Here is a 26,402-nt window from a genome sequence, read left to right as displayed (position 1 = left end):
GCTCTGTAAACCTTCTCATTGGTAATTTTCTTCCACTCATGACCCCTTTTTGCCTGAGAAATTTTTATGTAACTCCAGGTATATGGGTACATATATGTTGCCAAATTTTTCATGACCCCCACATTGAGTTATGTGATTCCATATGGGGTCATGACCCACAATTTAAGAAGCTTTGTTCTATCCTATACTTTCTTTAGGAGCTTCCTAAACACTGAGCTAGCACTGGCAATGTGTGCATCATCCTCATCATCAATGTGTATATTCCTGGAAAGTATACTACCAAGGTAAATCAACTTATTCACAGAATTCAAAATTTCTCCATTTACTATGACCAATGTTTCCATGTATGGATGGTCCCATGCTGGCTGGTGGAGAACTTCTGTTTTCTTGATGTTGATTATCAGGCCAAAATTAGCACAAGTGACAGAGAATTGATCTGTAAAACTGATCTGTAAAATCCATCTACAAAATCTTTGTAGTAGTGTGAGAGTCAAGATCAGGGACTGAATTCAGGAAATATACCTTCAAATCCTGTTTCAAATGGTTAATACATATGTGACTTTGGGCAAGGCCTGTACTAAATGGTATCTGGTAGAAAGATATTGTGACAGAAGAACACCTTAATTTCTTCTTGTACATTGTGGAGTTGTAATTATAACCTACCTCCTTTGTATATAAGCTATTTTAATCAATGATTTACTTAACAAACTTTACAACTGTAGTAATTACAATATTGGTGCACTATTTTTAAAGTTTAAAATTTGAGGGGAAGGTTCTCTATGAGGTCCAAATAATCATTATTATTTCTGTTTTGTCTTTGGCTTGTTTGGGGGTTGTGTGGTGTTTCTGTTTAAAATAAGCCTAAAAGACTTTTATTCTAAAATATTGCAACTATGATTCAAAAGAATATTATAAAGTAATCCTTGTCCCTTTCAAATATTAGCCTTTAGGTTTTCTAATAGTACCCTTACATCACAATTAAAGGAAGAAAAGAGAGTGACTTTAGTATCAAGAAGACAGCAGAGACTCAAAGCACGTCCTCAAAATACTAAGGCTCTTATTTCTATTCTAGGATACTTGCTTAGAGTCTGTCTATGAAAAGACTGAGTGTTAATCAATCTATCAATCTAATACTATGGTATAAGGTAGAGTGATATAAATTATGGGCTTTGTATATTTCATTATGATGTTATGTGTTGTAGCAATCTGATGTATTGTTGTAGGAAATGCCATATCTTATAATAAATCAAAAATGTAAATATTGTTTTATCACAGTGTGAAACACTCAGAAAACTAATTTTTAAAAAGGAATTTCAGATTCTAACCTATATCAAGATCTTTTTTTTCTTATGTCAATCTCTCACATGTCTATAAAGCTGGCACTTATGAGTCATATTTTCTGCCTTCTCTATTTGTTGGTTATTTTCACAACCAAATAAATCCCCCAAAGCTAGCAAATTACATTCATTCATGAGAAACCACTGGTTGGGAACAAATTATGGGTGCCTAAAGGATAGGTTATTTTTGTTACCTTATTTTGTTTCAAAAATTACCTACTCTATAGATACTGCTAATTGTGGTTACCAACCCAAAATGCATTACAAAAATTAGGGTAACAGTGCCCTGTCTTTCTCCCAATATGCCTTTGTATTTACTTCATATTATATTTTCTTCAAATTAAGCAATATACTCCTAAATAAACTTTTTAAAACAAAGAAATTGATTGATTTTTTTTTCTCTTCTAGGTTCTTCTGTATTCATTAATTTCTTTTCTTTCTTTCTTTTTTTTTTTTTTTTTTTTGGAGAGGCAATTGGGGTTAAGTGACTTGCCCAGGGTCACGCAGCTAGTAAGTGTCAAGTGTCTAAGGCCATATTTGAACTCAGGTCCTCCTGACTCCAGGGCCAGTGCTCTATCCACTGTGCTACCTAGCTGACCCTGTATTCATTAATTTCAAACCAAAATCTGACATATTTTAGGAATAGGATAAGTAATTAGTCCAGGACTTGAATTATTTTTTTCATTATTATTCTTCTTTTTAATTATGTGATTTTAGTTTAAAGGAGTTGTATTTCCTCCTAAAGATTCTTCCCAATAGACAGTTCTAATCAAAAGACCATAAATCTAGAGTTGGAAGGGACCTCTACAGTCATTTGGCCCAATGAGGAAACTGAGTCAGAGAAGTTGTAGCTTTCCCAAGTGACTTGTAGTAAGTGGTAGCATTAGAATTTGAACCTTATTTTGCACTAACTAAATATTTTAGAATGAATTCTAAAGAAGTATCACTTGGGATGCTTCTAAAAATATTCCAGTGAATACAGAATTAAGAAATAATCATTTAAAATTAGATCTTTCCAGGATCATAAACTTTAAACAGTTTTCCTATCATGCATCACTGAGAACAATGTGTTTTGAATACAACTTTGAAATTCGTTTTTAGCAACTGCTAGTATATATTTAGTATATGAATTTATCATGTCATAATCTTAACACTTTGAGATGTCAAAATATTTTAGTGTTTATGAGACTGTTCAGGGATATATGTATATATATATATATATATATATATATATATATAACTGTACAAACAAGCTTTAAGTATCTTTTACTAATATACTTCATTCTAAAGATTCAAGAAAATTCTCAAGATAAAATTTGAATAGATTGAAAATTTATATTTGTATCTTATGAAAATGGATAAAAATTCTTATATACTTATTCAATATCTTTTTCTAATGTTTTATACAAGAGAATTTTCTCTTCATTAGAAGAACTTGAGCCTTTCTATATTATTGTACTATTATCTCACGAGAAAAGAGTTCTAGAACTAACTTTGAAATTATATTTTACATCAGAATAATCTATTTTGACTCCAATTCTTCATGCTGGGCATAAATATCCTTTCCCACACTATACACTCTTCTGTTTTCTTTTGTGTGATTATTCCTAAGGTTATAACTCCTAATTCCATATTCAGTTTTCCCCAACAATACAATAAGTATAGTTGAAAAAATTGGCACTGTGCTATTCTAATAATGGTGACAATTACCTTTGAAGAGAAACAAGTTCTTGGACTGTATATGGAGCATGAAAATTAATTTTAAATATTACAATCACTTTATATTTTGATAAACCTATTCCTAAAACATGGAAGATTGTTCTCAAGCTTAGAAATTTAACATTTGGAGCTTGGTTAGCAGTAGGATAGGTGTGAAGCTTTAGTGAATTGTGTATAATGGGCATTGAGTAGATTTTTGTTAAAAAATAAAGTCATTATTCTTTTAAAATTTTTGTAGTATATGTTCCAGATATTCATATTCATGGAAAAATGCATTTTCTGAAATTTAACAATTTCTCTGTGGACACAAAAATAATAATTTATCACATGCCCCTACCCCTTAAAAATTGTAGGCTTTGTCAGTAGATGATAAAAATCAGTAGGTCTCCTTTTCAAGATAAAATTTAATTTGTAGATTAGGTAAAAAATTGCAGTCCTATCAAGTGAGCAAATTCACTAAATCTATTGTCTAACTAGAGTCTAGCACCTATCATGATGCCTCACTTAAAAATTAAATGAATGAATGAATGGATATTTTGAACTTCTTAACTGTTAAAAAAAAACAAACAAACAACCCTGGGCAGTGCAGGAAGTCAAATATATAATATTTTTTGTTTTCCTCTTCATCTTCAAAATATAATTTTCAGTATCTTTTAAACTTTATGTATTACAATTTAAGAGAGTTTGATTTTTGTACCAAGGCTTGAAGAGGACTGGATTCTATAAGATCAGACAACATTATAATTATACCTAATTTTATTTAGCCATAGACATGTTGTTCAAAAGACATGAATGGTATAACCCATGGCCTATTAAAAAGTCATAATTATACTGAACATTTTAAAATTTAGGCCTTATTATTGAATTTCTACAAACTTTTGACAGAAGCATATTATTTCATTTCATTGATTTAAATGTCTTTCATGCTTACAATTTTTCAGGTATACTAGATAAGTCAAAACATCGTTATTCCATGAAAATAATAAGTTTATGATGTCCCCAAGTAAATAACCTCGGTATGGCCTGACCATGTATAGTGATCATGGATATGACCATTAATTTATAATGGTATTATATTCAAAATAAGTTAAGTATTAACATGTGACATGATCATTCATATACTAAGAACAAGCACATCCTGCAAAATACTTGTTTCTAGCTGCTCATAAAAAGGCAAGATTATTTTCTTTCTGAAATGCAGTAAATAAAATATGAGAAAAACATTTCAAGGCATCTTTCTTATTTTTTTTTATTTTGTGAAATGATTCTCCATTCTCATTCTTTCATCTATCTAATGTCAGATGCATTAAGCCTTACTTTATTAATATGATAATAAAATAGATTCTATAATTACATAAACATGACATTTCAACTGATTTCAAAGTTGATGAACAAAGTAAAAGTATTATCAAACCATATCCAACTTTGTTTGAAATAGTGTGCCATGAACAAGCCTTAAAAACTTCCTTTTGGTGATGTCTTGAAGAGGATTCATTATCCTGTGTTCTGAGTAACAATTTATTTTCAATATATTGTCCTCTAGAAAAAATGACAGTAACTCTATGTTATTACTTTGAGAGCATAGGGGGAAAGGATTGAGTACCTGTGATGTTTTGTTCTAAAACAGAAAAACATTCTTAGTAAGCCAAATATTTCCATGTGGAACTTAACATTAAAGCATATGACTGAACTCACAGAAGAAAAAGAGCTAATTAAAATATTATAGCCCTTTTTTTTCCTGTTTTAATGGATAATCAGTAACACTAGGTTACAACGTTTGTAAGCCCCAAAATTGCTGTATTTTTATTGGGAAAAGTCTCCTTTCTTTCAAGCTTAATAAGCTTGGCCTATATCAACTTTTCTCACATCAGTCCAAGTGTCACATTTGGGTTGGGGGAAGCTTGTTAGCCGTAATTACCAGCAGTAGGTTCCATTATTTGCCTAAGTAATTTTCACTGCTAAGTACCACCAAAACTGCCTCGAGCCTTTAATTTTTTCCCCCCTTTCCTCTTGCCTTCCTTTGCTTCCTTTTAAGTTGGTGCATTTTCCCAGGATACTGCTCTCTGTGGTGCAGGACAGGGCGAGGCTAGGCGCTGGGTATCAATGTGCCCTTGAGACATGGGGTCAGGCCTAGCGAAAGCCTTTCACAAACAGAGCCTGAACTCTATTAGAGATGCAAATCCACTCTCTGAGTGAGGATTGTTTCAGGGACATAATGGAGTCCAAGGAATTCCTCTGCAGTTTGCTTTTCAGCATAGGCCCTTTGTCTGCATCTTAGCAAATTTCTTCAGCCTGTTTAAACTATAGCTATTGTCCTCATGGCTTCATTGATTTCTCTCCTGCTACCAGCTCACAATGGGCTGATATGAACATCTTTGCTACCGCTTTTGTACTGTATATCAGAGTAATGTTTCAGCAGATTGAGGCCTAGCAGGAAGAATTAAACCTGTACTACACAGAGCATGATGAATTGCAGGATTTACATATCATTTAAAGAGGGCATTTTCTTTTTCTTTTCTTTTTTTTTTCTTTTTTTTGTGGTGGGGAGGTGGGGGAAAGGGGTGGGTGGGTGGTGGTGAGAGGATTGTTGCTGAATGCTGTTGTGTCTCAAAGGATGTTGTCTGAAGATAGAATGACAGGAAAGGAAGTGATTTAGATACTCACTGACAGCTTAATACACAAAATACAAATTGTGGAAATTCACACGGACCATCTCCTTTTTGCACAAGATAGTCTATGACAATCTGGATCCTGCAACTCAGAATTTGCATTTGAAAATGAGGGAAGCAGGGGGCAGTAGTCTGATGATACATCTCTGGGTTGTTAGTTTCAGAGCAAGTGGGGGAGGGCTCTGAATCTCTGAGGTTTGGCTCCCATAGCTCAGGGCTGACATAGATACTTCCAGTGGAGTTTGGGCCTGACATTAGACTGGAGGCATATTTTAAACTGTCTCCTTTGCATCCCTTTCTTTCTGCAAGTTATAGAAAAACACAATTACATTTATCACAATTTTAATTCAGAGCTTCCGAAGTCCAAGTGAGTGAGTACAAAGATAAGTGCTCTGGACCCATTAACAAAGATTTCCTTCCAAATAAATATAGCTCTGTCTGTGTACATGTGCATTTTTGGAATTCGCATTTTAAGTGTGTATAGGATACTGGCACCATTTCACTTATATTGGAAGATAATCATAAAGGATGATCTGTCTCCCCATTGTACTATTTGGTGCTAAAATAGCACCCTTCTCAATAATCCTAGGTACTTGGGTGATAGACGCTATAGAAATGCATAGATGGATAGAAAGATAATGAGCCTTAAAATACTATAATTATATTGAATGAAAAAAGTATCTGAGGGATGTCACTTGTTTGGTTGACATAATTTATGTGTAAATCATAAGTTTTTCCAAACCCCACAATGTCTGTGGGCTGTATACAGTATATGATTGGCATCAAAATTATGGGGTTGAGGAGAATCAGTATATATTCACTCTATATGAGTCAAGCTTCAGATATCAAATTAGTAAGGACAAAGTGTAGAAGAGTTTATGGATTTCTAGGTGTGATAGGAAGAAAGGCTGACCTGATAGAGTCTGGCTAAAAGAAATATTTGTAAAACAGAAGTCAGGAAATTCTTATTTATGTTAACATTCATAACCTTTGGTGCCCTTAAGACCTTTTGGTGGCAGCTGCATGTCAAGGAGAGTACATAAATAAACAAGAAAAAGAAATTCAGTGTATGCTGAAAGGGTTGCCATCAGCTAACCCCCTTAAAGGAGAATATTAAAAAAAAAAAAAGCTTTTTTTTTTGTGCCTGGAAAATATATGTAAGTCTTTGAATCTACTATTTGTATAGCACTTTATGTTTTTCAAAGTGAAGTGATATCCTATCTGTCCTCTCATTTGATCTTAATAGGTTTTGAAGACAGTTATACGAATATCTACATATTAGGAATAATTGCAATTCTCCCACAACCAGAAAACTTTCCACAATTTCTTATAAACCTGATACTGCTGGTTTTTCATTATTTTCCATTTACCTGTTTTACCCTCTTTTATACTGTATGTTACACTCTAGTTCTGACTTGCATATATTGACATATTTCTGTATTTTTACAATCTCAAAGAGGGGTAGTTGGCATTGTAGATAGAGTGTTGGGCCTGGAGTCAAGAAGAATTGAGTTCAAATCCAGACTTACATACTTATTAACTGTGTGACCCTGCACAAATCACTTAATCCCGTTTGCCTCAATTTCCTTATCTGTAAAATGAACTAGAGAAGGAAATGGCAAACCGCTCTCATGTCCTTGCTAAGAAAACCCCAAATGCAGGGTAGTTAGGTTGCTCAGTGGATAAAGTACTGGCCCTGGATTCAGGAGAACCTGAGTTCAAATCCGACTTAAGACACTTGACACTTATTAGCTGTGTGACCCTGGGCAAGTCACTCAACCCTCATTGCCCTGCAAAAAACAAAAAGCCCAAATGGGGTCACAAAGAGTTGGACACAACTGAAATGAGTGAACAACTTATCACTTAATAAGTTCTTAATAAATGCTTGTTGATTGATTGATTTGGAAAGAAAGCTTGGAGTTATTGTAGAAGGTCTTGAATTACAACATTAGGAGCTTATACTTAATTCAATAGGCAATGGAGAGCCCCTAAACGTTTTTGAATAGAGGAGTCACAGAGTGAGAGCAATATATTAGGATAATTACTTGGACAGTCAAGTGAAAGATGAATTGGAAAAGAAATATATTAGACACAGAAAAGACAGAAGACTATTTCAACAATTCAAAGAAGCAAGAGATAAATGCCTGAACTAGGGTGGTTATAGTGGGAGTAGAAAAGAGGAGTTAAATGATATAGACATTGCTATGGCAAAATTAACAGTGTTAGATGATTGGATGTTGGGGTGAGAGAGCAAAGAGTTAAAGAAAATAAAGTTTATAAGCCAATGTATGGAATAATTTTAACTTTTAGTTAACTTTGGGGTCATTTAGGTATATCATAATTTAATCTGCAAAAGGCAATAAATTTGTTTTCTCCTTGACTATTCTTATTTCTTCAACTCCTTTTCTTGTCTTACTGTTAGAGCTGACATTTGGGTACCTAGTATGTGCCAGGCACTATGCTAAGCACTGGGATTTACCTCCCTAGTGTTACCATTCTGAATCTCATTTTGCTTCCTTTAGGTACTCCTATAGTCCCTTTGGCTGGAGCATTTTTTCTCTGAGGCTTTAGTTGTGGGGTTGATATTCTTTTTATTCTTACTCCCTAGGGGTCTCTCAAACCAAAGTATTTCCATATGGTGTTTGAAGTTTTCCTTGGTTTGCTCATTAAAGACCTTTGCTTGCATCAAGTTCCTAAAGTGAATAGTGTGGGCGGGTTCTTCAGGGTCCTGTGTATTATGAGCCAGACTAGGTTGCTCCAGACCATGGTCTGTTTTAGTACTTGTCTCTGTCTAGGGGCTCCTTTTATTACAGGGCTCCTCTCTGCTGTAGGCAGAGTTTCTCCAGGGCTGGGCTGTCACCAGAGCATTCAAGGACTGGTTGGATTTTACCCAGTCACTTTCTCCTAGGGCTTAGTTCAAGATACTGCTGCATTGCTCAAGCTTCCTAGCTTGGGCAGGGAGTGCCATGTGCTGGACCTGCGCAGAACTCCCCGAAGTCACACTGGCAGCCCACACCTCAAGGAACAAATCCAGCCTTAGATACTTGCTGTGTGACCCTGCACAAATTAATTAATCCTGTTTGCCTCAGTTTCCTCATCTGTAAAATGAACTAGAGAAGGAAATGGCAAACCACTCCAGTGTGCCTGCTATGAGAACCCCAAATGCGGGGCATCTAGGTGGAACAGTAAATAAAGCACCTGGATTCAAGAGGACCTGGGCTGGGTTGGAGTCCCAGGAAGTGCAGGCAGAGAAGGTTGGAATTTCCTGCAGAATCTGGGGACAGCTGCTTTACTCTGCTCTCTAGTTTGCATTTGTACCATATCGCACTGTGCATTCTTGGGATGGGAGGAAGAGTCTGGAAGTAAATTCCCCACCCCCCCTTATCATTTGATAGAATGATATATTTTATAAACCCTGATAGAGTTTTTGCTCAGGTCTGGGATCTTCTTCAACCTAGTGTACCACCCTCTTCCTACTATACATATTGAGTTGGAGATGGCATTAAATGTTATAAATTAAATGTCATCAATACCATGTGACATTAAAGGTGGAGATAACTAGCGGTCAGTTGAAATAGGAGACTGGAAATGTGAGGGAAGTTTAGATGTGAAGAAGTGAACATGGAAATCATCTACCAAGAAGAGGTGATAATTAAAACTATGGGAATGGATGAGATCACCTTGGGGAAGAATGGAAAGGGAAATGAGAATATGACCAAGGGAAGATCCTTAGGATATATCTATGTTTAAGGGGCAGGAGAAGGGAGAGATGAAGGTGTACATAGGAGTTAAAGGACCTGGGTCCACATTTGGCTCCTCTGCTTTCTGCTTGTATGACCAAAGATCTTATTTTTTTTTCTTTTCTTTAAATGAAGGGGTTTGAACTAGGTGATCCCTCAGGTTCTTCCCAATTGTAAAAATCTTTTTGAGCAGAGTGATGGAGCCAGAAATCAAATTGCAAGGTTTTAAAGCACAATATAAATGCCATTATTATAATGAACACAGCTCCCCATGCCTTTCCATTGTCTACAAAGGTAAACTCAGTAAACCCAGGGTAGCAGTGGCTTTGATATCAGTAATGGTTGTTCCATCAGGATGAAGGTGCAGGAGGAACAGTTACTGTATACTCCTTAAGAGAGGCCCTTCCACTCCAAATGGCTACCTTTCTGAGGGACTAGGTGAAGGTTCTTTATCAGTGGTTGCCAGATGCCTCATGTTTAAATCAATTCCTACCTCATGACAATCTACCTACCTAACTCCAAAAAGTTAGTACTCTTAACTGGGACAAATATTGTTAAACACAAAGAATAGAACCCCCCCCACACACACACACACACATTGTTGACTTTCATTTTCATCCAAGCAGATGTTAGCTTTGGTTTCTTTTAATACCTCCTCATCATCATTTAGACCTTCACTTCTGGGCTAGAGAATATTTATGGGAGTTACCACAAGACACTGTATTGACAGCAAAGTAAAGGGCCTCTATAGGTTGCCAAAGAAAACTGGGAACAAAAAGCTAAAAATGGATATAATTGCACTTGTTCCTATAAGAAAGAAGTGATTATTTGTCTATATTGGTAATTATTAAATTAGGATTAAGATTTTTCCTTTCTATTTCCTCATTCAGGGACCAGCCCCATTAGATCATTCAGCCATTCTCTGAAGGACAAGGCTTATAGATGAGATTGGCTTAATCTTTGGGGTATACATTTCCAATTTTGGGCAGGACCCCAAACTAGGAGACCTTATTTCTGTTTAGAGTGAAAACAGAATCTAATCTAGGTGTATGCTAGCTCCAAAGTATCAAGTCTGTGCCCTTGTACCCCTCCGCTGGAGTCTAGAGTAACCCAGCTCATGAAGAAGAAAACCAACCAGAGTGGTCTGGGTAGAGATGGGTTCCTTTGTCCAGTTTGCTAGAAATGGCTGAGTCTCATGATCAAGCCATGTTCTCAGCAGAAGGAGCTGAAGATTTTTAGCCCACCTCCTCATTAATGTGCCTTTTTCCCTCAATAATTATTCACCAATCAGGCTTGATTTCCACATTTCAGGAGCACCCTCTTTTCCAAAGGTGTTTAAGCATTCATTGATTTCCAAGAGAAACCACTGGCCATCAATTTACTGATTATCAGTTAGCCTAATCAATAAATTGACTCAAGTACCCAAAAAGTCTTTCCAACTTCTCATTTGTCACATATGTATATTTCACTACCCCCATCACCTCTCCACCTTTTCTGGATTGTAAGACCATGGCACCAGACCTACACACTCTATCAATTATCTTGAGCCAATGGTACAGTGTCATCTAGTATAATGTAATACAAAGCATGCAGTCTTCAATATGGAATCACATGGTTAAGTAAAGACTTAAGCAAAAGCATTGAGATACAAAATATATGCGGCTCCTCAGATCCTTGAATTTTTAGCAAAGGGAATCTCAGTAAACCCAAGAAGGCCCATACAAAGCTAAAGGTACAATCCACGTATCCTCTTTGGAGAGCATATTCAGCTGGTTTGTGTTTAAATGAGGCACCTACCCTCTGGAATAGCAGCTCATACTTGTGCTTAGATTCCAGATAATCTGCTTCAGATCATCAAGATGTTGCCAGTTGCACTGCATTTAATTGTTAAATACAGTGAATAAATTCATCATTTGTCAATTTTTTGAATATTGAAGGTCCCTTCTCTGACAATGGCTTTCTTTTCTGTTCTGTCCTCATATTCTCTGTTGCTTTCATGAGTCATACATTCCTGTAATCTCTAATGACTCAGTTGTTCCCTACCTTCCCAGGGAATCGACCTTTTTACATTCCTATTCCTGAACCTTGATGAAAGAAATCATAACTATATACTGACTACAATTTTATGCTATCTGACTTCAGCTGGGCCTTCATTGCTACATGTCAATTCTTTGTTTCTTATTGACTATATATTACATTTACCTAAAAGGCAATTCTAACTTTTCTTTCTAAACCTAAAACTTTCTTTCTTCCTAAAGCCTCTGTTGTAGCTACATTTCTTCTCGCTTCACTCCTACATAACATGCACCTAGCTTCCTTGCCAGAGGTTACCTCTCTATCTCTACCCTGAATTTTATCACTTTCTATCTCCTCCTGATCTTATTCTGTCAACCATCCTTCTTTACACATACATATTAAATCTCTCTCTCTCTCTCTCTCAAACTAAAATACATCAAGAGGCAGCATGCAGGGGGCAGCTAGGTGGCACAGTGGATAAAGCACTGGCCCTGGATTCAGGAGGTCCTGAGTTCAAATCTGGCCTCAGACACTTGACACTCACTAGCTGTGTGACCCTGGGCAAGTCACTTAACCCTCTTTGCCCGGTAAAAAAAAAAAAAAAAAAAAGAGAGACAGCATGCAAAACCAAGAAAGGAGGTCCAGGAAGTGAAGAGGTGTGACCCTGGCATGGCCAAGGGTTTTATACTCTTTAAATAGATCTTGGTTAGCATCATTCAATTCCATTGGTTGACATGACTTAAATGTGGTCCAAATTAAAATGAACTCAACCCATGACATAATGGAAGAGACCCTCACAGAACAGCAAAGTCCAGTATCTAGGTGTGGTTTAATCCCATTAGTTCTTCACAGAACTAGACAAAAGAATCAATCTGCATTTCTTTTGTTCCCTTGGGCTTGTCCCAGGCAAGACCTTCTGGAGTAGGGGAAGGGGGGAAGAAAGGATTGAAACTGATCCCTGGGTCTGCACAAGACATTCATTATTAATAATTGCTTTCTCACATAGTCCATCAGTTATAAGAAATTCCTTATTAATAACAGTTGCACTATGGGGGTAATTTGTTTTCTTGATCACAAGAAGTAATTAAAGGAGTTGGAAGACTTGATTATGATGGAAATACTCTTAAGACCTGAATTTCTTCATCTAGGATTTGGGTTCATCTAGTATTTTTAAGTGAGGTACAAGTTCAATATGAGTTGACAGTTTATTACAGTTGTGAAAAAAAAAAAAGCTAATTTGATCTTAAGATACATTAAGAGATGAATTAATGAGGAATGCGGTTCTTGGACTCTGTCCTGGTCTCTTCATCTGTTCAGTCTTATATTCAATTAATGGCACCACATTTTAGGCAGAATATTAATAATATGGAGAGCATCCAAATGACGGTAATCAGGATGGCCTTGGGATCATGCTATGCCAAGTTTCTGAACCTGAGAAAATTTCACCTGGAGAAGAAAGGATCAGATTCTAGTTCCATGCTTCTTCAAACATTTGGGAGGTTACTGTATGAAGAGCAATTAGACTTGTTCTTTTTTTTTTTTACCTCACGGAGCAGAATTAGCAACAGGGAATGGAAGTTACTAAGAGAAAGGAAAAGCTTCCTAACAATCAGTAGTATCCAAAAGTGGAATGGAATGAGCTGGGTCGTAATTGCAAGCTACTGGATTCTCCCTCAGTGGTGGTCTTAAGTCAGAGGCTAGGTGGTCATTTATTGGAGATGTTACACAGGGGATTTCTATGATATAAGCTGAACTAGATGGTTTCTTCAAACATTGAGATTCTATGATTTTCTGAACTGAAAAAAAAATTTGTTTTGTTCTTCGCCATTTATTTTCAAAATAATTGGTTATTGAATGAAGCCCTTTTTTATTTTACTTCATTCATTCGTTTATCTATTTATTTTTTTTATTTAGGATTTTTCCCACACTTTACATGGAAAAACAAATTGTAACACTGATTTTTACAACGTGTTCCAAATTCTCATCCTTCCTCCCTATCCCCCTCTTAAGAGCGCAGTTCAATATAAGTTATATATGTGCAAAACAAAGGAGACAGAAAACTTTAGAAAAAGGAACTAACAATAACAACAAAATATTCTTCCATCTGTATTCAGATACCATCAGTTCTTTTTATGTAGATGGACTGCATTTTTCATAAGACCTTCAGAGTTGCCTTGGATCATTACATTGCTGAAAATAACCAAGTCATTCACAGCAGATCATCTTACAGTATTGCTATTATTTTGTATACAGTACATTTCACTTTGCATCAGCTCATGTAAGTCCAGGTTTTTCTGATATCATCCTGCTCATCTTTTTTTTGAGTAAACTAAATTTATATAGTACTTTAAAGGGAGATTTCCTTATAAAACACTCATGAAGTTGATTATTGGAACAACAATAATGGCTAACATTTATATAGTACCTTATACCAGACAAAGAATTTTCTTCACAATAGCCCAGCAAAGTAAATACCATCATCACTATCATCTTCATCTTACCTTGCTTTTACCTCTGCTTCATTTTTTCCAGTTACTATTGCTAACTGTGTTTCCTTCCATCCTATTTGCTCCCCATGATATTATGCTATTTTCTATCTTCTTTTACCCTATCCCTCCTCAAAAGTTTTTTGCTTCTGACTGCCTCTCTCCCAATCTGCCCTCCCTTCCTTCACCCTTCCACCTTTATCCCCCTCCCCTTCTACTTTCCCTCAGGGAAAGATATGTTACTATACCCACTTGAGTGTATATGTTATTACCCTCTTTGAGCCAATTCTGATGAGAGAAAGGCTCGTTCCCTGCCCTGTTCCTCCCCCATCTTCCCCTCTACTCCATAAGCTTTTTCTTGCTTCTTTTATGTGAGATACTTTGCCCCATTCCACCTCTCTCTTTCCCTTTCTCCCAGTGCAATCCTCTCACCCCTTAATTTTATTTTAAAGATGTCATCATGAGGCAGTTAGGTGACACAGTGGACAAAGTACCTGGCCTGGTCCCAGGAGGACTCGAGCACAAATTTGGCCTCAGATATAAGACATTCCTCAACTGTGTGATCCTGGGCATGCCACCCAACACCAACTGTACAACACCACCACCAACCTCAACAACAAATATATATATATATATGTGTGTGTGTGTGTGTGTGTGTGTGTGTGTATATACACATACATATATATGTATATAACATAAATTTTAAAAATCAATATTTTACATATATCATCCCTTCATTCTTTCATAATCCCTACCTGTGTTCTCTGTCTAAATTTATTCCTTTCAGCTGCCCTAATGCTGAGAAATTTCTTATGAGTCAGAAGTATCATCTTCCCATGTAGGATTGTAAATAGTTTAAACTTTTAACATCCCTCATACTTTCTTTTTCCTGTTTACCTTTTTATGCTTCACTAGGGTCTTGTATTTGAAAGTCACATTTTCTATTCAGTTCAGGTCTTTTCATAAAGGATGCCTGTAAGTTTTCTTTTTCATTGAAGTCCCGTTTTTTCCCCTTGAAAGATTATACAAGTTTTGCTAGGTAGGTGATTTTTGGTTGTAATCCCAATTCTTTTGCCCTCCAGGATATTATATTCCATGCCTTCCAATCCTTTAATGTAGAAGCTGCTAGATCTTGTGTTATCCTGACAGTGGCTCCACAGTACTTGATTTTTTTCTTTTTGACTGCTTGCAATATTTTTACCTTGGCCTAGGGGCTCTGGAATTTGGCTATAATATTCCTGGGAGTATTCCTTTTGAGTTCTCTTTCAGGAGGTGATTGGTGGATTCTTTTAATTTCTATTTTACCTTCTGCTTCTGGAATATCAGGGCAGTTTTCCCTGACAATCTCTTGGAAGATGATGTCTAACCACTTTTTTTGGTCATGGTTTTCAGGTAGTCCACTAATTGTCAAATTATCTTTCCTGGATGTATTTTCCATGTCAGCTGTTTTTCCAAGGAGATATTTCACATTGCCCTCTATTTTTTCATTCACTTGGATTTTCTTTATTGTGTTTTGGTTTCTCATAAAGTCACTAACTTCCCTTTGTTCAATCCTAATTCCTATGCAATTATTTTCTTCAGAGAGCTTTTCTATTTGGTTTTTCAAGATGTTGCCTTTTTCCCCCATGGCTTTCCTGCATCACTCTCACTTTTCCCTCTACTTCTTTTACTTTGTTTTCAAAGTCTTTTTTGAGTGCTTCTATGTCCTGAGACCAATTCATATTTTTCTTGGAAACTTTGGATGTAGGAACTTTGACTTTGCTATCTTCTTCTGAGGTTGTATTTTGATCTTCCTTGTCACCAAAGAAACTTTTTGTGGTCTGCATTTTTTTCTGTCTGTTCATATTTCTAGTCTATATCTTGACTTTTAACTCCTTATTTTTTTTTTCAGGACAATGAGGATTAAGTGACTTGCTCAGGGTCACATAGCTAGGAAGCGTCAAGTGTCCAAGGCCAGATTTGAATTCAGGTCCTCCTGAATCCAGGGTTGGTGATCTATCCACTGTGCCACCTAGCTGCCCCCTTAACTCCTTCTTAAAGTGGAGCACTGCTTCCAGGATATACTGTCTCAAGCTTCTGGGGGGTCCCAGGCTCTTCACTTGCCTGACCTGTGCTCATAGCCCCAGGCTTGCTTGGTCTTTAACCCTGAAACAAAATTCTGTTTCACTGTGGTTTCAAGCTCTGGACAAGCCTGTGTCCCTCCCCAACCTGGGCCACCACCACTTAAGACTGCTTCCTGGTTCCCAGCACAGGCAAGACAACTGAGTTCGACCTCAGAACCAGCAGATCCCCCAGTAACTTCCCCCCAGCCCACTGATGGACCCTCTCACCAGACTGTGAAATGAATTCCAGAAGAAGTCACCACTACAGCTGATTCAGAGGCTCTGGAGGTCTCTTTCTCTGGCTTGGCTTGTCTGGGGCTGGATCTGTGTTGGCAAGGTCATGGGGCTGGGCTCTGCTCCCACCCCTGTATAACAGACCTTTCCTGCTGACCTTCTAAGCCATAAATGATCTCACCCTGTCCTTTTGTGGGTTCTGCTGCTCCAGGAATTATCTTATGGCATTATTTGAAGGTTTTTGACATGATCAGGTGGGGAGCTCCAAGAGGTTACTGCCTTTCCTCTGTCATCTAGGCTCTGCCCTCTTCAGTATAGCTTTATTGTGGTATTCTTTGATCTTATAAATAATTCCTCTAAATAGCTTTCACTTTGCTTTCTTCTTCTGTGTACTTTAGACCAAGTCACCTGTTCTAAAGTGTTCTCTGTCTTCCCTTTCTGGACCACCTCATAAGGACCATCTTTCTGCTTCATTATTAAAAAGATGGGGTTGGACTTTTACGGTCTCTAACATCCCTTTGAAGTGGGCAGTTCTCTCTGCCCTCTCCTCTATTAGAATGGCCTCTTCTCTAGTAGGCAAATTTCTTCCAAATTCCCTTGTTTATCCTCATTGTTTTATGTTGTCATTTTCCCACAGGACAACAGAGTATCCATCTTGACTTTCTAACCCATTTCTCTCTTTCCAGTAGACTCCTCCTTCTGTTTTTTCTCCTAGAGCCCTAGGGAGCTTCCCTGCATTCATTTTGGCAAATGTTACCAGCTTTGTTGTTTTTCTTGCCAATTCTTGCCCCTTGAAGCTGTTCTAACTGTATGTGACTCCCCATCACCTATTCTGGGGATGTTTACATAGGCATGCCTTCATTACTACAAAGGTATTAGATAATTCTCTCTCTTTGTTTATATGTGCCCATGTTGTTAATTACCTAAAATTCTTTCCTTTACTGTACATTTCTCCAGACAATTTCTAAGCTTCTCTGACCCTAAATGAAAAATCACTGGCATGTGGCTAACATCCCTATCTCCTAACTATGGTTTTATTTCACACATGAATTCATTCCCTACTGTGGACTTCAACTTTGTTTACTCTTTCTAGTGGAATTCTCAATACATCACAGTGTCTTTTAATCCATGTAACAATATTCTCAAGCCAATATTGGATAGATGGGTTTCTTGGCTATTTGCTATGTGTGTTCATTGTGAAACTGGTATTTGGTGGGAAAGGGTTTTAAACCTGGAATATAGAGTTTGAGGTCCCTTTCCCCCAGAAATGACAAAGTAATCATAAGTTAGCTCATCATATCCTCCATATCAGGGATTCTTAAACTTTTTCTATACATGACCAATTTTTGCCCAAGTAATTTTTATGTGACCCCAATTATAGAGGTATATAAATAGATATTCATACCCTTTTACTGTTCCCAAATTTTTCATGACCCCCACATTGTTATGTGACCCTGTATGGAGTTGCAATCTACAGTTTAAGAATCTAGGCCCTATATGACAATATTTAATTATTACCTGAACACAAACACACACACACACACACACACAATTTTTGTTTAGAGGTGTATGAGACCTTAAAGCACATATAGTCTGATGTTCAGGAATATGAAGTGATTCATCCAAAGTCAGTCTTGTAATTGGCAAACCTGGAATTTGAACCCAGTCTTCTGATTCCAAGGGTAGTGTTCTTTCCACTATACACCCCAGGCCTGTTAAGTCGAATCACTTCAGAGTTCTTACAGGAATCCTAATCCTTTGAATATAAGACTCTTAAATAAACACTATTCCTATGATGGAATGTAGTTCATATCAACCTCTTTGCTTCCTGGGATCTGTATAACCACAGAAATGTCCCTTGGGTTCATCCTTAGAGAATTCAAAATGACATTCCCTACCAAATAATCTCTTTCTGGGCAGCTGATCTCATTTTTTGTGAAGTGGATTCTTCTAACAAATCTTTTTGTGCCCCAGCAGAAACTGCAGAGGCTTTATTTTCATTATTTCTTTATTATTCATCTCCTTCTTTCCTTTATAAGACAAGATCAACATACCAGTAGTATCTGTTTTTTTTTTCTTCTTATTTTTCCTTCCCATTATTTTCTTCATAACATACTGACCCACCTAATTCTTTAGCTTTTTTTCAGTTCCCCTACTCTGTGAAATTCCCTTTCATTTGCAATTGATTCAAAATTCATTACTGGGGTGTGGGATGAGAATCTGCCCTTAAAACATCCAAACTAATAGTTTAAAGTCTCTAACATCCCTTTGAAGTGGATAGTTCTGTGGATAGATAGTAGTAGATAGATTTTACTACTACTATAACTCTAGTCCCAAGGCCCATTGGTATGGGAATATCTCCTTATTGGAGAGAGGAGAGGAGTACTTGGTGAACATCAAGAGAGCTTCAGTTCTCAACAAATCCCTCTTTGAGACTCTTCAGGGCCAAACCCCTTTGGGGATTCATTGAACTTCAAGTCTCCTTCAGGACTCTTCAAGCATCAGATTGCTTCAGGTGTTTCTGGCTTTCAGCTTCAAGAAGAAAGATGGAAGAGGTCAACCTTACTTCAAGTTGCTTAAGGAAAAGACTCTGGGAAGACATGAGAAACCTAGCAATCTCCATCATGCTATTCCCAGCTTGCTACACTAGAGACTGAAGGGAGTTTCCCCTTTCCCCTTGCATGAGAATCCAAGACTATCTCTTTGTTAAGCTGTTATCTCAGTCCCAATGGGAGAGTACCTTTACTCTGTATTGTCTGGTATATATTCTCCTACGTACACCTTCTCTGATTTCTGTTTTGCTGTGATTTAGATAGATGAGTTTCTTGGCTATTTGCTGTGTGTTCATTGTGGAACTGATATTTGGTGGTAAAGGATGTCAAACCTGGAATATAGGATTTGCCATTTCCTTTCCCCCCAGAAATGACAAAGTGATCAGAAATTAGCTTTAATCCCATCATATCTCCTAGATGAACAATATTTAAGGGAGCAGATAGACATACTTCTAGCCTGTTACCCTCTCTCTCTGAGCAAAGTAAAGTAGCCTCTGGCCACAACTTCCTACTTCTCCTCCTGGGAGGTGCCAAAGTCTCACTTGGAGATAGGTGGAGGGTAGGGTTAGGGAGAAGTGTCTGACTTCAAACCCTTATTGTGTGACCCTGAGCAAACCACTTAATGTCTGTTAGCCTCAGTATCCACAAGAAAACCCAGGCTCAACTCTCACCTCTGATACTACTAAGTTCTAGGTTATCTGCTCTCCTTTGGCAGAGGGAATTTTCTAAAGCATTGTTTCCCCATGATGATGAAATAGCATATAAGAAAACCTTAAATATTATAAACACTTTTCACACAATATCTTTATGAAACAAGTACGGTAAGATAACTATTATTTCCATAAGAGAGACAAGGACATGAAGTTGCTACTCGAGTCTGAATTTTCATTGAAATTCTGCCACCACATGATCTCGGGCAAATCATTCAACTTCCCTGGAACTTGGTTTCCTCATTTGTTCCATGAAGGAATAGTACTAGATGACCTCTAGGGCCTCTCCCAACTCTAATAATCCATGAACAAATGCACTGCACTCTTTTGAGACACACCCAGGAGATAGAGCTGAAAACAAAGTCTATCAAAAGTAGCGAGAAATCAAGAAAGAATTTTCCATATGCAGAAGCATGGAGAATATGCTCTTAACTTTGCCTTGATCTTTTAAGTCACACATGTAACATTTGGCAACATTATATTGAAAGAATAAAAACATACATTTACTCTGTCCAACAAATTAGAAACTCATTCACCTTGATACAATATTTAAACACAAAGTAAAAAAAAAATTCTCTGTTCCATTTTTCCTTGTTCTCTAACTCTCAGGCTCTTCTAAGAAAACATAATGGAATATTTATGTGGTTACTAAATGGATCGAAAATCATAGCTTTTGTTATTTATTATAGCTTTTGAAAGATGATGGTTCTTGTTGTCCCTTTGACTATTCTATTTCTAATTCAGAATAAATGCCTGTCCTTCCAGGCCACTGATGAAACTGGCCTCCTTTCTGTATATTGGTTGTCAAATTGTTTGATACCCAGTTTATTTCACTCTAGGGCCATATGAGTTCTCCCCTCAGACTTATGCTTGTCTGGTAACTATTTGGATGATTGTTCATCCATGCACAGATTGACAAGGTATTTGTTATTACCATTTTTCCTTCAGGAGCAGGAGATTGTATCAAAACACAAATCTGCTTCAGTGAGTGCCCAAGCCACTGAAGGACTTGAGATGATTTGGAAAAAATATTCTCATTGAAAGGTTTATGCAACTAAATTTGGTGTTCACATAAGTGAAGGACTACTATCACATGGGCAAAATGTAACTATACATTAAGAAAATCTCTGCTACATTCTTTCTAATACATGTAAGTCGTATCTCTCGAATTCAAGGTCTGGAGACTCTAGAGGGAAATCTTATCATGAATTGTGGGATTTTTGAGTCCAATTGTGATTAAAGTAGATGAATATTCACTAACTTCTGAGACAATAACAGTTCATTTTTATTTCAAACATAAATATCATCTTAGCCCAACTCTCAAGGAATGAGATTTTGGTCTATAAATTAAGGGGTGAGGAATTGTTCTGCAGGAGGTGGGGTTTAATCTCAATATAAGAAATTATAACTTTCCAAATGGATGCATAACTGGTATTACTTTATAGAATTGGTTGGTTCCAGAGACCATCTCATCTAGCCCTACCCTGCTCCCGTCAAGAGATGCTGTGAATTGAAATCTAATCAGACAAGATGAAGAGAAACCAATTGCAGATTCTTAATCAAAATTTGCATTGAAATTTGCATAGAAATGAAGATAAGTTGAAGGAATTATTTATATCTTTGAAACATAGAAGCTGATAGTAAGAAAACTAGATCTACATGTAGATACTGAATTGAATCTAAAAGGCAGGTTTCAGTAGAATCAATGAACTGGTACAGGATACCTGGGTCCTGTTTGACATGAGCCCGCACTGCCAGGGCCCTGAAATTGGCAGAAAATTCAAAAGAGAAGTGCCAACTTTAGGTCTGTATAGTCTGGCAAAGCTAACCACTTTGAATCAAAGCTTACAGTTCCAGTTGGATTCACTGTGTGATTTACTTGTGTAAATACAGCTCAAATCTTTGTTTTTTCCCCAACCCCCAACATAGAATGGCATTTAGCATTTTGATCAAGCAAATACATGTACACAAATAATTTCAAATGAAACTAGACATGAAAAAGCAGATCTGAAATGTCCAGTTCTATTAAATATTCCTTTCAAATCCACTATAGTGTACATTGCTAATGCTAAGATTTCTACCTTCCACTTTGAATAATATACTGAACATGTTGAAATAATCTTAAATATATGTTTTAAATGATCACATGCAATATGGACAGCTCTTGGTTATTTGTGAACTGTGGAATTTTTCTTTGTTTCTATCTCTTCTATTCAAAGCTGAATACTTGCAGACCATTAAACCATTTGCTACCACCTACATCATATACCTTAGAGGAATGGAAGCTGATCATTGCTAAGTGAAATATGTCCCTTGTTAGCAGCATGTGCCAAAGAGGGAAATGATTTGTTATTAGAAGAATTTGAATTAAAAACTAAGCAGAAGTTTAGGAATTATCAGTGGATTTTAATTATGAGTCTTGCCTATTACCCTGTATGATTGGTAAAAAAGGAACATTGCATCTGGAGTCAGAAGTAGTGGGTCCTAGTTTTGACTTTCCCACTTACCTGCTGTATGGCTTTGGAAAAATTTCCTCAAAATCTCTTAGCCTCATTTACCCTACCTATAAAATGGTGCTATGTTTGCACAGTGCTTTTAAAAAGATCAGATGAAATTATGTATTAAACTGTACTTTGGAAAATTATTAATCATGAAACAAACGGAAGCTAAGATTGTGTGATTATTTTAGTTCTAGCCATATTTTCATTGGTGATTTTACAGTTTCTGACTATTCCTTGGTGTCATGTTTCTAATAATTGCCACAATCTTTTGATGTAAAATGAATATTTTAGATATATAGAACACAATTTGATATAAAATTGTATGAAAGGCAGCAAATATTATTATTAGAACCTTACTTTTTAAATCTTTGAAAGCTATTTTCTATGATTGCCTTGGCTAAAAAATGGCAAGAGACTAATTTTTTCATAAAGGCCCATCAACAAATAACAAATCCTGTTTGCAGCACAGGGAAAGAGGGAGCAGGAAAACAGGAATAAAATCTGAACCTAGGCTGCTACCATAAATAAACCACAACTTTGTGGCTTTCCGTTGTGCTGAGATGATGAGCCTCAACTATTTAATTTAGGCTAAGATTAAGTTATAGGGATTTGTGCTTTGCTTCAAGAAAACTATTTAAAACAAAATCTAATCAGTGAAAAGAGTGTTCTGCCTTATACAAAAATCCCACAATGTCAGCTAAATTTTCACCAGAAATCTCAATCATGATTTCCTTGAGTCCCAAGAGTTTAAGGTATTCTCAGAATACCTGATTAACTGACACTTTTTTAAAAAAACAAACCAAACTACAGAATGTTACAATCTTCTGTACTTCCATGATTTTAAAGAATTGATAGTTACTTTACAGAAATATGTTGAATTATCACATAGAATAATATTGGGATTTCAATGATAATTGCAATCCTCACAAGGCATTATAGTTTGAAGGGCAAACTAGTGTCCAAGTATCAAGGGACTTGAATTCATAACATGGCTAAGTTGTCTTAAACTCCTTTTTTATTTACTCTAATATTCCCATCTATAAAATGGTGTAGGTCTCATTTTCCTTGTAATTATTTGGTCCAGACCTATTATTTCATCATTCTGTAGAACTCCTATAAAGAACCTCTCTTCTCCAATGCAAATACCATCTAAATTATTGTTTTAGAGAGTTGCTTGGGATGCTGAGAAGTTAATCAAATTGGACATGCCAGAGGCAAAATTTTGTTTCTGTCACTCCAAGGAAACCTCTCTATCTACTTTGCCCAATCTCTATTCTTTGTCGTGTTCTCCATTCCTATAATGGACTATTTTTCAAACCAACTTCTTCAAATTCTTCAAGGATCAGTTCACGTGCCCCCTTCCATGTTGATTTTTTTTTCCTTAATAGAGGAATAAATACTGTCTCTGGAGTCACAAGACAATGGCCCAAATTCCAACTCTGACAATAATTGTGTGGCCTTGAGCAAGTTGTTTAATCTCCCTGGACCTCAGTTTCCTTGTCTCAGTTTCATCAACTGCAAAGATGAGGATGGAGTATATGAGCTCTGAGGTTTCTTCCAGCTTTAGATCTAAAATCTTAGAGTGAAATCTCTACAGCTCTTAGTGCCTTCTCCCCCAAATTACCTTATATCTATTTTGTATCCATGTGTGTATATATATATACACACACTTCTCTCATATATATATACACAATTTCCTCATATGTACACATGTGCATGTATGTAGCATGTATAGTATATGTACCCGTGTATATAATGAATGTGCATTATGCATGTATACATGTGCATGTGTAAGTGTAATATATTGTATATCTATGTTATATATATATAACATTATATATATTATATAGGAATTTCAATGATAATTTAATATCATTTCATTTAGAAGAGTGCAACATTGACAGGAATGGCATTACCAACCTCTCAGAGTTTCAGCATGACATCTCCCATTCACTTGATTTTGCCAATTCCTTTAAGATTGTGTTGTCGTGGGTATTTGCAATGTCTGGCTTCACCAATCTGTCTTTTGCACTGACCTTACCTTCATTGCCAGCTCCTTACAGATGTTTGTGCATGGGCTATGTGCAGTCCAGCCCCTTGGGCCGGAATGGTACTTCTAAGCCATGGCCCCTCCTTTCCTCACGGCCATTGTGATTAAACTGTTCATGTTTAGAATACACATTTTTTTCTTTTCTTTTTCTTTTTTTTTTGGGGGGGGGCAGGGCAATGAAGGTTAAGTGAATTGCCCAGGGTGACATAGTGTCAAGTGTCTGAGTCTGGATTTGAACTCAGGTCCTCCTGAATTCAGGGCCAGTGCTTTATACACTGGTCCACCTAGCTGCCCCCTGTTCATGTTTATAATAATAATAATAATAAATATTTAGAAGTTAAAAGTTGAAATGAGTGTGCATGTCATCCTTGCACTGGAAGAATACTAATTATGCATGCATGCAAGTAGTATGTATATATACATGTTGTATATAATATATGCATATAATATTTATATAATATACGTATATACTTTGTGTATATACATACACACATATATACATAATACACTTTCATGAATACATTCACATTGTCTTCTTCAGCAAGATTGCAAACTTCTCAAAAATAGAGATTATTTCACTTTTGTAATTGTATCCCCAGGACACTATGACATACTTCCTCATCTTTAATATATACTTTAATTGATATGTCATGATGCCTTGTACATATTTTTAATAATAAGTTACATTTTGCTTAGAATTTTATAGTTTATAGTATTTTCCTTAAAACCACACTTTGAGATAAGATAGTACAATTAATATTGCCATTTTATGAAATGAGAAAATTGAAACCCAGAAAGATTAAATAATGATGTGGAGGAGTAAAAAAGGTGCTGAGCTTGTAGTACTGAACTTGAATTCCCTGGCCCTGAGTTTACATCCTAGGTCTGCCACTGTGTGTCCTTGAGCAAGTCACTTCACCTCGAGGTGCCTCAGTTCCCTTATCTTTAAAATGAAGGGGTTGACCTAAATGACCACTAAAGTCCCTTTCACTTCTGGAAATAGGCTACTAAGTCATTTGTGCAAAGTTGCAGAGGTAGAAGTGACAGAGGTAGAACTGAGGTCCTGGTCTTCTGACTGAAGTTCATTCTGTAATACATGATTTTAGAACATTTTATTTCAAATTTGAACTTCAACTTCAAGGTAGTTTCTACCTTTACAATATGGTAAGAATGGGAGGGAGAGGAACGAGACCTATGATTTCATTGTAATAATTAAGTCCCAGATTAGGGAACTCCTTCTAGGTTAGCACCTTCCTTGTAATTCTTATTCTTAGAGACTTATGTGACCACTTGGATAGCAAATCACTTTTCCAAGGTCTTGCAGCTAGTAGGGATCCTAGGCTGGAATTGATCCTAGGTTTTCCTGTCTAGGAGACTGGCTCTCTATTTACTGTACATGTGGCCTTATGGAAATATACACAGAAATTCATAGTACATTTTAACTCAAAGCTGTATCATAATATACCCTAATAATATAACAACATGTTAATGTAATATAGCAATAATTTTCATCACTTTACCACTATGGTGGCCTTCTCCTAGTATAATCCCTCTTCTACATAACAACATTTCTACTTGAAGATAACTATAATATCCCTATATCTTCTCTCATTTGGGATAAACATCCTCTTACTCTCGTCCTTATATTGGCTGAACTCCAACACCTTTACCATTCTGGTTATACACTCCAGCTCAGAGATCTCCAAAGTGACAACTATACCTCCCTTCCACCATGGTAAAAGCACATATAGGGAGAGATCAAAAAATTATTTTGGGAAGATCACTCTTATTCAGTCCTCCCAGTCAATAGCCCTCCATTCAACCATTTTCTGATACTGGTTTTCCCCACCTATGCAAGCTAATAACCTTCCCAACCCCACTCCCACTAACTAGTGGTAACCTAATTGAGACCCAGGCAATCTTCACAGCTGTAATTGGGAAAAACACTCCCCTTCCACAGCATATTTACCACTGGCACCCCAGTATTTAGTATATGACCCTCAGTTGGCTCTGTATTCCAAAACACTGGCTAGTTAGACTGTCCTCTTTCCTTTTCATTTACAGTGAAAAATGATAATTTGCTCACAATAAGCAGGCATGAAAATGTGATCTAAATTATAGATCTCAGTATATTATCTTTCCCCCAAAATCTATCCCTCTCTTAAACTTCTCTATGTCAAAGGCATCAACATTCTTAGAGTCTCTCAGGTTCCCGACCTTTTTATCATTGAATTTAAAGTTACTAGTGACCTCTGATTTGCCAAATCTGAAAAGCATTTCTCCAAA

This window comes from Dromiciops gliroides, chromosome 3 (assembly GCF_019393635.1).
Source record: "Dromiciops gliroides isolate mDroGli1 chromosome 3, mDroGli1.pri, whole genome shotgun sequence".
Classification (NCBI taxonomy): domain Eukaryota; kingdom Metazoa; phylum Chordata; class Mammalia; order Microbiotheria; family Microbiotheriidae; genus Dromiciops; species Dromiciops gliroides.
The sequence above is the reverse complement of the archived record's forward strand: the minus strand, read 5'-3'. Positions refer to the sequence as shown.